Here is a 10734-nt window from a genome sequence, read left to right on the forward strand (position 1 = left end):
AAGCCAAACAACCCCAGATTTCAAGGAATTGGATGATCTGTCAAAATTGAGATTAGTCCTAGGAGAAGGAGACAGACCATACCTTGGGGCTAAATATGTAACAACATGTCACAACCTGAGGACTGTTTAAAAGTAAGACTGTTTAAAATTAATATTGAACGTACCAAATGAAGTAGAAAGACTGTTTAAAATTAATATTGTTTAAAAGTAATATTGTATATACCCAACAAATGTCAAATCGATTGACACCTACAGAATGTTGGAAAACTGTACCTTTTTGCTACGTAAGCTTTGGCAATATGGTTCTCTGTAAACTTTCATGCCAATAAAGCATTTGAACTGAACTGAACTGAACTGAGAGAGATAGAGAGAGATAGAGAGAGAGAAATAGAGAGATAGAGAGGGAGATACAGAGAGAGATAGAGAGAGAGAGAGAGAGATACAGAGAGAGGGAGATATACAGAGAGAGGTAGAGAGAGTTATAGAGATAGATAGAGAGATGCAGAGAGACATAAAGAGAGAGATACAGAGATAGAGAGAGAAAGTCCCTGTTCTATGCAGACGACCTGGTTCTGCTGTCTCCCACAGAACAGGGATTACAGCAACAACTAGACCTACTCGACAAATACTGCCAAAATTGGGCTCTAACAGTAAATCTAAAGAAAACCAACATCATGATTTTTCAGAAAAGACCCAGATGTCAGGAAAACAAATACCAGTTTACCCTCAGTGATACCACTATAGGACACACTATGAGCTACACCTACCTTGGTCTAACTATTACAGCATCAGGGAGCTTCAGCATAGCAGTGAATGCACTAAAAGAAAAAGCCCGAAGAGCCCTATATGCAATAAAAAGAAAATTCTACAACATCCAAATCCCAATCAAAATCTGGCTCAAAATATTTGACAGCATAATCCTGCCCATTGCACTGTACGGTAGTGAAGTATGGGGCCCGCTAAATCACCAAAGCTACACTAAATGGGAAAAACACACAATAGAAGCCCTACATGCAGAATTCTGCCGAAGCATCCTTCGCACCCAAAGAAAAACGCCAACAAATGCATGCAGAGCCGAACTAGGCAGATACCCACTGATAATAAACATCCAAAAACGAGCACTAAACTTCCTAAATCACCTCAAATCTAGCTCCCCAGACACCCTTCATTTCAAAGCCTTTCAGACCCAAGAGCTAAACCCAGAAAAGAGTCCCCTGAGTCAGCTGCTACTGAAACTAATTACTCAGCCGGACCCTGACCAGCCCCAGACCAACACAGCCGTCCAAACACCAATCCGAGTGAACCAAATCATTAAAAAATGCAAAGAAACCTACCTGGAACATTGGAACAAAATAACCGAAAGCCAAAGCAGATTAGAATGTTACCGGGCCCTAAAAAGAGAATATAAACTGGCAGACTACCTCACGACCATCAGAGACACAAAACAGAGACAGACCCTCACCAGGTACAGACTAAGCGACCACCAACTGGAAATTGAAAAAGGCAGATACAAGAAATCCTGGCAGCCTAGAGAGAATAGAATATGCGATCAATGTCTGGCTGGCGAGGTTGAAACAGAAATGCATTTCCTCCTAAAATGCGAAAAATTCAACACATCAAGAAACATATTATTCAACAAGCTAAGCCAAACAACCCCAGATTTCAAGGAATTGGATGATCTGTCAAAATTGAGATTAGTCCTAGGAGAAGGAGACAGACTGTGATAAAAATGATAACATCCGGGAAGTTATGTCATCACTTCCTGTGAACTATGAACTATGAACTATGAACTGTGTACATACCTCACTTCCTGTCATATGTCACTTCCTGTTGGACTGGTATAAATACTGGTCTGTTCAGTATTGTAAGAGGCTTCTACCAGAGGCATGGTAAAGACCTCTCTTGTGTATATAGTGTGTTTATAAGTTACTTAAAGCTTACTTTAAAGTTACTTGATGGTAAGTCTCCTTTTTCTTACATCAATTTAAGTAACTTAGTATTTACACTGACAAATACTAGACCTTCAGACAAACTCGGAAGTTAAGGATCCAGGGAACCACCCATCATGGAGAAAATCCTTAGACCTATTCGTCTGGACTTGGACCCGAATACACCAGCAGCTGGCAGGGTATGGAAGCATTGGTATCGTACTTTTGAGAATTTTCTGGATGAATGTAAAGTGTATGCTCCTGCTAAATTGAAGATACTTGTCAATTATGTGACCCCAAAAGTGTTCGAATATGTTGATGACTGGGATAGTTACGAAGAGGTGATTCGGGCACTTAAGAAACTGTATGCGAAGACCCCAAATGAGGTCTATGCTAGACATCTACTGGCCACAGCCCGACAAGGGCCAGGGGAATCAATTGACGAAGTCCTGCAAGAACTTCGCAGGCTCAGCGTAGATTGTAACTTTCAGGCAGCCTCAGCTGAGCTGTACCGCCAAGAAATGATTCGTGATGCTTTCATCTGCGGGATTGCCTCTCCATTTATACGCCAGCGTCTACTAGAAAGTAAAATACTTGAGCTACAAAAAGCTTTTGACCTAGCTTGTTCACTGGATTTGGCAAAGAGAAATGCAGACCTCTATCAGCTGCCCAGATCTCGATCTGCTGCTGTAGCTGCAACCAGACAATTCAAGCGGTCTCAGGTGAACCCTATCATGGGGGAATCTAATTCTGATAATTCTGATGAAGAAGAGGAGGACGACCCCACTTTAGCAGCCTCTTGGCAATCTAGGAAGGAATGCTTCTTTTGTGGAGATGCTTTTCACCCTAGGAAAACCTGCCCTGCTCGCAATGCAATCTGCAGTTATTGCGGGAAAAAAGGACACTTTGCTAAAGTTTGCCTATCAAGGGCCTCTACGAGGGCCAATCCAGCTAAGGCCTACCGAACTGCCCCAATTAGGGCCTATCAAGATGCTCCAGCTAGGACCTATCAAGCTTCCTCTCGAGCTCTCTCCCGAAGAAGCACACCGAGAGTTTTAGCCACTCTCTGTGCAACGACACCAATTACAGCTGCTTGCCCACAGAACCTGTCTCAGGCAGCCACAAAAATTTCAATTAAAGGGCATACCTTAGATGCCTTAATTGACTCAGGAAGTACTGATAGTTTCATTAAGGAACAGATTGTTGCGAAATTGAAACTACATGTCTTCCCATCGGACCAGGCAATTGCGATGGCCCAGTCATCACTTAATACCAGAATCTCCGGCTTTTGTGTTGTTGATATGACACTTCATGGTCGTATGTATCCCTCCACCCGACTTTCGGTGCTCAAAGACTTATGTAGTGATCTCCTCTTAGGGCTGGACTTCCAAAAACAGCATAAGAAACTCACCATTGAGTTTGGTGGATCCAAACCCGGACTTACTATTTCTAATATACCATCTAAATTACCATTTTGTGCATTATCAGCAGCTTCACTTAATGAACCCTCATTATTTGCCAGTATTCCGCCTCAATGCCAACCGATAATAACGAAATCGCGGCGCTTTAATCAGGAAGACCAATCTTTTATTGCGGCTGAAATCTCTCGACTTCTAGCAGAGGATATCATTGAACCATGTTCGTCGCCCTGGCGGGCTCAAGTCGTCATTGTCAAGAACCCTTTAAAACCTCACAAACAGCGACTATGCATCGATTATTCGCAAACCATCAATCAATATACCGACTTGGACGCCTACCCATTGCCACGCATTGATGATATGGTTAATAAACTGGCCGAATACAAAGTGTTCTCAACTTACGATTTAAAAAGTGCCTATCATCAGTTACCCTTGAAGGTCTCGGATAAGCAGTACACAGCCTTTGAGGCTAATGGACGGCTGTACCAATTTCGTCGCCTCCCATTCGGGGTTACTAATGGAGTGGCTGTCTTTCAACGGGCAATGGATGGCCTGGTTAAGCAGGAAAACCTAAGGGACACTTTTCCCTATCTTGATAACATTACCATTGCAGGTCACGATCAACAGGAACATGACTCCAACCTCCAAAAATTTCGGGATGCCCTCCATCGCCGTAATTTGACCCTGAATGAATCCAAATCTGTTGAGTCGCAACCGACCATCAACATCCTTGGCTACTGCGTAGGCAATGGTATCATTAAGCCAGACCCAGGAAGACTTCGCCCGCTCCAAGAGCTCCCGTCACCTAAGAATCTGGCTTCTTTACGTCGGGCTCTCGGTCTGTTTGCATACTACGCTAAATGGATTCCTCATTTTTCGGACGAAATCCAACCCTTGCTGCATGCTAGATCATTTCCACTGGGAACAGCGGCTGTTGCAGCCTTTAACCTTCTCAAAAAACAGTTGGAGAAAGCGGCTCTTCACTCCATTGATGAGAATCTCCCTTTCGTGGTTGAATGTGATGCCTCGGAGGTGGCGATCTCGGCTACTCTGAATCAGGAAGGTCGTCCTGTAGCACTTATGTCCAGGACCTTACAAGGTGCCGAGCTACATTATCCTCCGGTTGAGAAAGAAGCCACAGCCATCATAGAGGCAGTACGGAAGTGGAACCATTTTCTAGCTCGCCAGCACTTTACATTGATCACGGACCAACGATCAGTCGCCTTCATGCTCGATAATCGAAAACGAACCAAAATTAAGAATAATAAAATACAACTTTGGAGGATGGAACTGGCCTCTTTTGGTTATACCATTCTCTATCGGCCTGGCAAGGAGAATGTGGCCCCGGACACCCTCACACGGGCATTCTGCTCCACTATGTCATCCTCCACTCTCATGGATGTCCACAATGGTTTGTGTCATCCTGGCGTTACGCGCATGCTACATTTCGTACGATCACGGAATCTCCCTTTTTCCACTGGAGATGTAAAGAAAATATGCTCAGAATGCCGGCTTTGTGTGGAATTAAAACCTCAGTTCTTCCGCCCCTCAGATGGTATACTCATACATGCAACCCAACCGATGCAACGATTTAGCATCGATTTTAAGGGCCCAGTGCCCTCTTCAACTCGGAACACATATTTGCTCACCATGATCGACGAATATTCACGTTTTCCGTTTGCCTTCCCCTGCTCCAATATGCTGGCGTCCACAGTAATCTGCTGCCTTGAGCAGGTATTTTCTCTCTGTGGCATGCCGGCTTATATTCACTCAGATCGGGGTCCATCCTTTATGTCGAGGGAACTCAAGGACTACCTCTCAGAACGGGGAATTGCTACAAGCAAAACAACACCATACCATCCCATCGGAAATGGGCAGGTAGAGAGGTATAACGGTATCATCTGGAATTCCGTACGTCTCGCTTTAAGATCTCGGGGCCTACCAGACCAGCAATGGGAAACAGTGCTTCCGGATGCATTGCACTCTATACGGTCCCTGCTTTCTACAGCCACAAATACTACACCTCATGAGCGGTTCTTTGGATTCCAGCGTCGCTCATCTCATGGGACATCACTCCCGTCATGGCTAACTACTCCTGGACCTGTATTACTCCGAAGATACGTTCGGACGTCTAAAAATGACCCTCTTGTAGATGAGGTCGAACTAACCGATGCCAACCCCACCTATGCAAACATACGATATTCCGACGGCCGAGAATCTACCGTATCATTACGGGATCTGGCTCCCTGCCCACCAGGACCTAGTGGGACATTGGGTGATGGCATTTCACCAGGAAACTCTTGGGACCTATCGGGTACCCCTCTCCAGGATCCTGATCGGACACCAACTAGCTTGGTGCCGGTAGAACCCCGTGCTCAAGGTTGCGACCCTCCCAGTACCGCGCATGAAAGTACTGATCCACCACAGACCAGCTCTGCACCTCCCTCTGAACAGAGGCAGTCCGACTTTGAACCTATTGGGGCTCGTACTCGAAGCCATGATCTCCCCGACCCTTCACAGGGCAATCCAGGCCACACAGACTCTGACCAATGGCCAACCGCATGTAAGCGGACCAGCGACCCTCTACGACGGGAATCCAAACGGGTGCGACTCTTCCTTGTTCGGCGGCTGCGGACCAAAAGGTAGACCACAGCCTCCTAATCCTGCAGGAGGGAAGAATGTGATAAAAATGATAACATCCGGGAAGTTATGTCATCACTTCCTGTGAACTATGAACTATGAACTGTGTACATACCTCACTTCCTGTCATATGTCACTTCCTGTTGGACTGGTATAAATACTGGTCTGTTCAGTATTGTAAGAGGCTTCTACCAGAGGCATGGTAAAGACCTCTCTTGTGTATATAGTGTGTTTATAAGTTACTTAAAGCTTACTTTAAAGTTACTTGATGGTAAGTCTCCTTTTTCTTACATCACAGACCATACCTTGGGGCCAAATATGTAACAACATGTCACAACCTGAGGACTGTTTAAAAGTAAGACTGTTTAAAATTAATATTGAACGTACCAAATGAAGTAGAAAGACTGTTTAAAATTAATATTGTTTAAAAGTAATATTGTATGTACCCAACAAATGTCAAATCGATTGACACCTACAGAATGTTGGAAAACTGTACCTTTTTGCTATGTAAGCTTTGGCAATATGGTTCTCTGTAAACTTTCATGCCAATAAAGCATTTGAACTGAACTGAACTGAACTGATAGAGAGAGATACAGAGAGAGAGAGATAGAGAGAGAGATAGAGAGAGAGAGATACAGAGAGAGAGAGAGATAGAGAGAGATACAGAGAGAGAGAGATAGAGAGAGAGATAGAGAGAGAAAGAGACAGAGAGAGAGAGAGACATACAGAGAGAGAGAGAGATAGAGAGATAGAGATAGAGATAGAGATAGAGAGATGTACCATGAAATCATTGTGCCCTCAGTAAAGAACACTAAAACACGCAAGGGCAGAACCTCCGGGGGAATATTGGTGTGGTATAAGGGAGAACTGGACAAACACATCTCACCGGTAAAACAGGGGAAATCACACGTATGGCTAAAACTAGATAAAAATATAGGAATAGCAAAAAAAGATGTTTACTTATGTGCGATCTACATACCTCCAATAGATTCGCCATATTTCGAAGAGGAGTTATTTGATACTCTCCACATGGAAATCAGCCATTTCCAGGCCCAAGGAAAGGTGATAATATGTGGGGACCTAAATGCAAGGACCGGTTGTGAACCTGACTTCATAGACCCACAGGGAAACAACCATGTGTTTGGCCAGACCCCTTTAGATGTCACACCAGCCATCGCAAATCGGAACAACCTTGATCGTGAAATAAATAAAAGCGGTAGGGAGGTAGTGCAACTCTGCCGAGCCTTAGGCCTGTACATAGTTAATGGTAGGTTCAGAGGGGACTCCCAAGGGAGACTCACATACTCCTCAACTCTTGGGTCTAGTGTGGTGGACTATACAATCACTGACCTGGACCCCTGCGATATCAACGCATTCACTGTCAGGCAGCAATCCCCCCTCTCAGACCATAACCAAATAAATGTGTACCTTAAACTTTCTGCCCAAACTACAGACACAAAAAAGGAACACAGTAAGCTACATAAAATAAACCAGACATACAGATGGGCCCCAGACAGTGGAGATAAATTCATCACAGCACTAAATTCACCTGATCTCACAAGTAAAATTTCAAAATTTAAAGAAAATCTATATGAGATCACCAGAGATGGTGTAAACACGGCCATAGAGGATATAAATATGATCTTCCATGAGGCAGCTGTAAAAGCCGACCTCGTGAAACAGAAGAGGAAGCGTCACAAAAGACAAAATAAAAATATGAAATGGTTTGACCACGAATGCAAAAATGCCAGAAAAGACCTGAGAAAAATATCAAACCAAAAGCATCGGCAACCAAACAATCCGGACCTACGTACTAGATACAATGAAACCCTCAAAAGATATAAACACACCATTAGGAACAAAACACAAAACTATACCCACAAAATACTCGAAGAAATTGAAAACTCCACCAATCCAAAACAATTCTGGGAAATGTGGAATAACCTGAGTACAACACAATTGCAAGCATTACCAATCCAAGATGGCGACATCTGGAGAACACATTTTGAAAACCTCTACAAAGACATCCCAATAAACAAAACAAACCCAAGTCAACATCAGGTCACAGAAAAACTCCACACATTAGAAGCAACAATTAAAGACAACCAAAACCCTCTAGACTCCCCAATCACATGGAAAGAACTGGCCACAAAAACAAAATCTCTCCACCTAAAGAAAGCCTGTGGCCCAGACAACATCAAAAATGAAATGCTAAAGTTCAGCAATATGGAGATGCATGGTGCGATACTCAAACTATTCAACATCATATTACGCTCAGGCTGTTTTCCCGATATCTGGTGCCAAGGACTAATCTCCCCCATATATAAAAGTGGAAACAAATCAGACCCAAATAACTACCGCGGCATCTGTGTCAACAGTTGTCTAGGGAAGTTATTCTGCAGTATTCTAAATAGTAGATTACTTGATTTTCTTAACAAACATAATATCCTCAGAAAAAACCAAATAGGCTTTCTTCCAAAACACCGCACCGCCGACCATATCTATACCCTTCACACCCTCATTGAAAAACATAAACACCAAACAAAAAATGGGAAAATATTCGCCTGTTTCATCGACTTCAAGAAAGCCTTTGACTCTATATGGCACGAAGGGCTCTATTATAAACTTCTTCAGTGTGGAATAGGGGGCAAAGTCTATGACCTTATTAAATCAATGTATCTGAAAAACAAATGCGGGGTCAAAATTGGAGACAAACGCACCGATTTCTTCACCCAGAGAAGAGGCGTCCGGCAGGGCTGCAATTTGAGCCCGACCCTGTTCAACATATACATAAATGAATTAGCAGACATGCTGGAGCAAAGCGAGTCACCAGGTCTCCGTCTCCTGGATGGAGAAGTGAAGTCCCTGTTCTATGTGGACGACCTGGTTCTGCTGTCTCCCACAGAACAGGGATTACAGCAACAACTAGACCTACTCGACAAATACTGCCAAAATTGGGCTCTAACAGTAAATCTAAAGAAAACCAACATCATGATTTTTCAGAAAAGACCCAGATGTCAGGAAAACAAATACCAGTTTACCCTCAGTGATACCACTATAGGACACACTATGAGCTACACCTACCTTGGTCTAACTATTACAGCATCAGGGAGCTTCAGCATAGCAGTGAATGCACTAAAAGAAAAAGCCCGAAGAGCCCTATATGCAATAAAAAGAAAATTCTACAACATCCAAATCCCAATCAAAATCTGGCTCAAAATATTTGACAGCATAATCCTGCCCATTGCACTGTACGGTAGTGAAGTATGGGGCCCGCTAAATCACCAAAGCTACACTAAATGGGAAAAACACACAATAGAAGCCCTACATGCAGAATTCTGCCGAAGCATCCTTCGCACCCAAAGAAAAACGCCAACAAATGCATGCAGAGCCGAACTAGGCAGATACCCACTGATAATAAACATCCAAAAACGAGCACTAAACTTCCTAAATCACCTCAAATCTAGCTCCCCAGACACCCTTCATTTCAAAGCCTTTCAGACCCAAGAGCTAAACCCAGAAAAGAGTCCCCTGAGTCAGCTGCTACTGAAACTAAGTACTCAGCCGGACCCTGACCAGCCCCAGACCAACACAGCCGTCCAAACACCAATCCGAGTGAACCAAATCATTAAAAAATGCAAAGAAACCTACCTGGAACATTGGAACAAAATAACCGAAAGCCAAAGCAGATTAGAATGTTACCGGGCCCTAAAAAGAGAATATAAACTGGCAGACTACCTCACGACCATCAGAGACACAAAACAGAGACAGACCCTCACCAGGTACAGACTAAGCGACCACCAACTGGAAATTGAAAAAGGCAGATACAAGAAATCCTGGCAGCCTAGAGAGAATAGAATATGCGATCAATGTCTGGCTGGCGAGGTTGAAACAGAAATGCATTTCCTCCTAAAATGCAAAAAATTCAACACATCAAGAAACATATTATTCAACAAGCTAAGCCAAACAACCCCAGATTTCAAGGAATTGGATGATCTGTCAAAATTGAGATTAGTCCTAGGAGAAGGAGACAGACTGTGATAAAAATGATAACATCCGGGAAGTTATGTCATCACTTCCTGTGAACTATGAACTATGAACTATGAACTGTGTACATACCTCACTTCCTGTCATATGTCACTTCCTGTTGGACTGGTATAAATACTGGTCTGTTCAGTATTGTAAGAGGCTTCTACCAGAGGCATGGTAAAGACCTCTCTTGTGTATATAGTGTGTTTATAAGTTACTTAAAGCTTACTTTAAAGTTACTTGATGGTAAGTCTCCTTTTTCTTACATCAATTTAAGTAACTTAGTATTTACACTGACAAATACTAGACCTTCAGACAAACTCGGAAGTTAAGGATCCAGGGAACCACCCATCATGGAGAAAATCCTTAGACCTATTCGTCTGGACTTGGACCCGAATACACCAGCAGCTGGCAGGGTATGGAAGCATTGGTATCGTACTTTTGAGAATTTTCTGGATGAATGTAAAGTGGATGCTCCTGCTAAATTGAAGATACTTGTCAATTATGTGACCCCAAAAGTGTTCGAATATGTTGATGACTGGGATAGTTATGAAGAGGTGATTCGGGCACTTAAGAAACTGTATGCGAAGACCCCAAATGAGGTCTATGCTAGACATCTACTGGCCACAGCCCGACAAGGGCCAGGGGAATCAATTGACGAATTCCTGCAAGAACTTCGCAGGCTCAGCGTAGATTGTAACTTTCAGGCAGCCTCAGCT

Source organism: Somniosus microcephalus, unplaced genomic scaffold (assembly GCF_052327205.1).
Source record: "Somniosus microcephalus isolate GS21.2 unplaced genomic scaffold, FLI_Smic_1.0 unresolved_chr2, whole genome shotgun sequence".
NCBI lineage: Eukaryota > Metazoa > Chordata > Chondrichthyes > Squaliformes > Somniosidae > Somniosus > Somniosus microcephalus.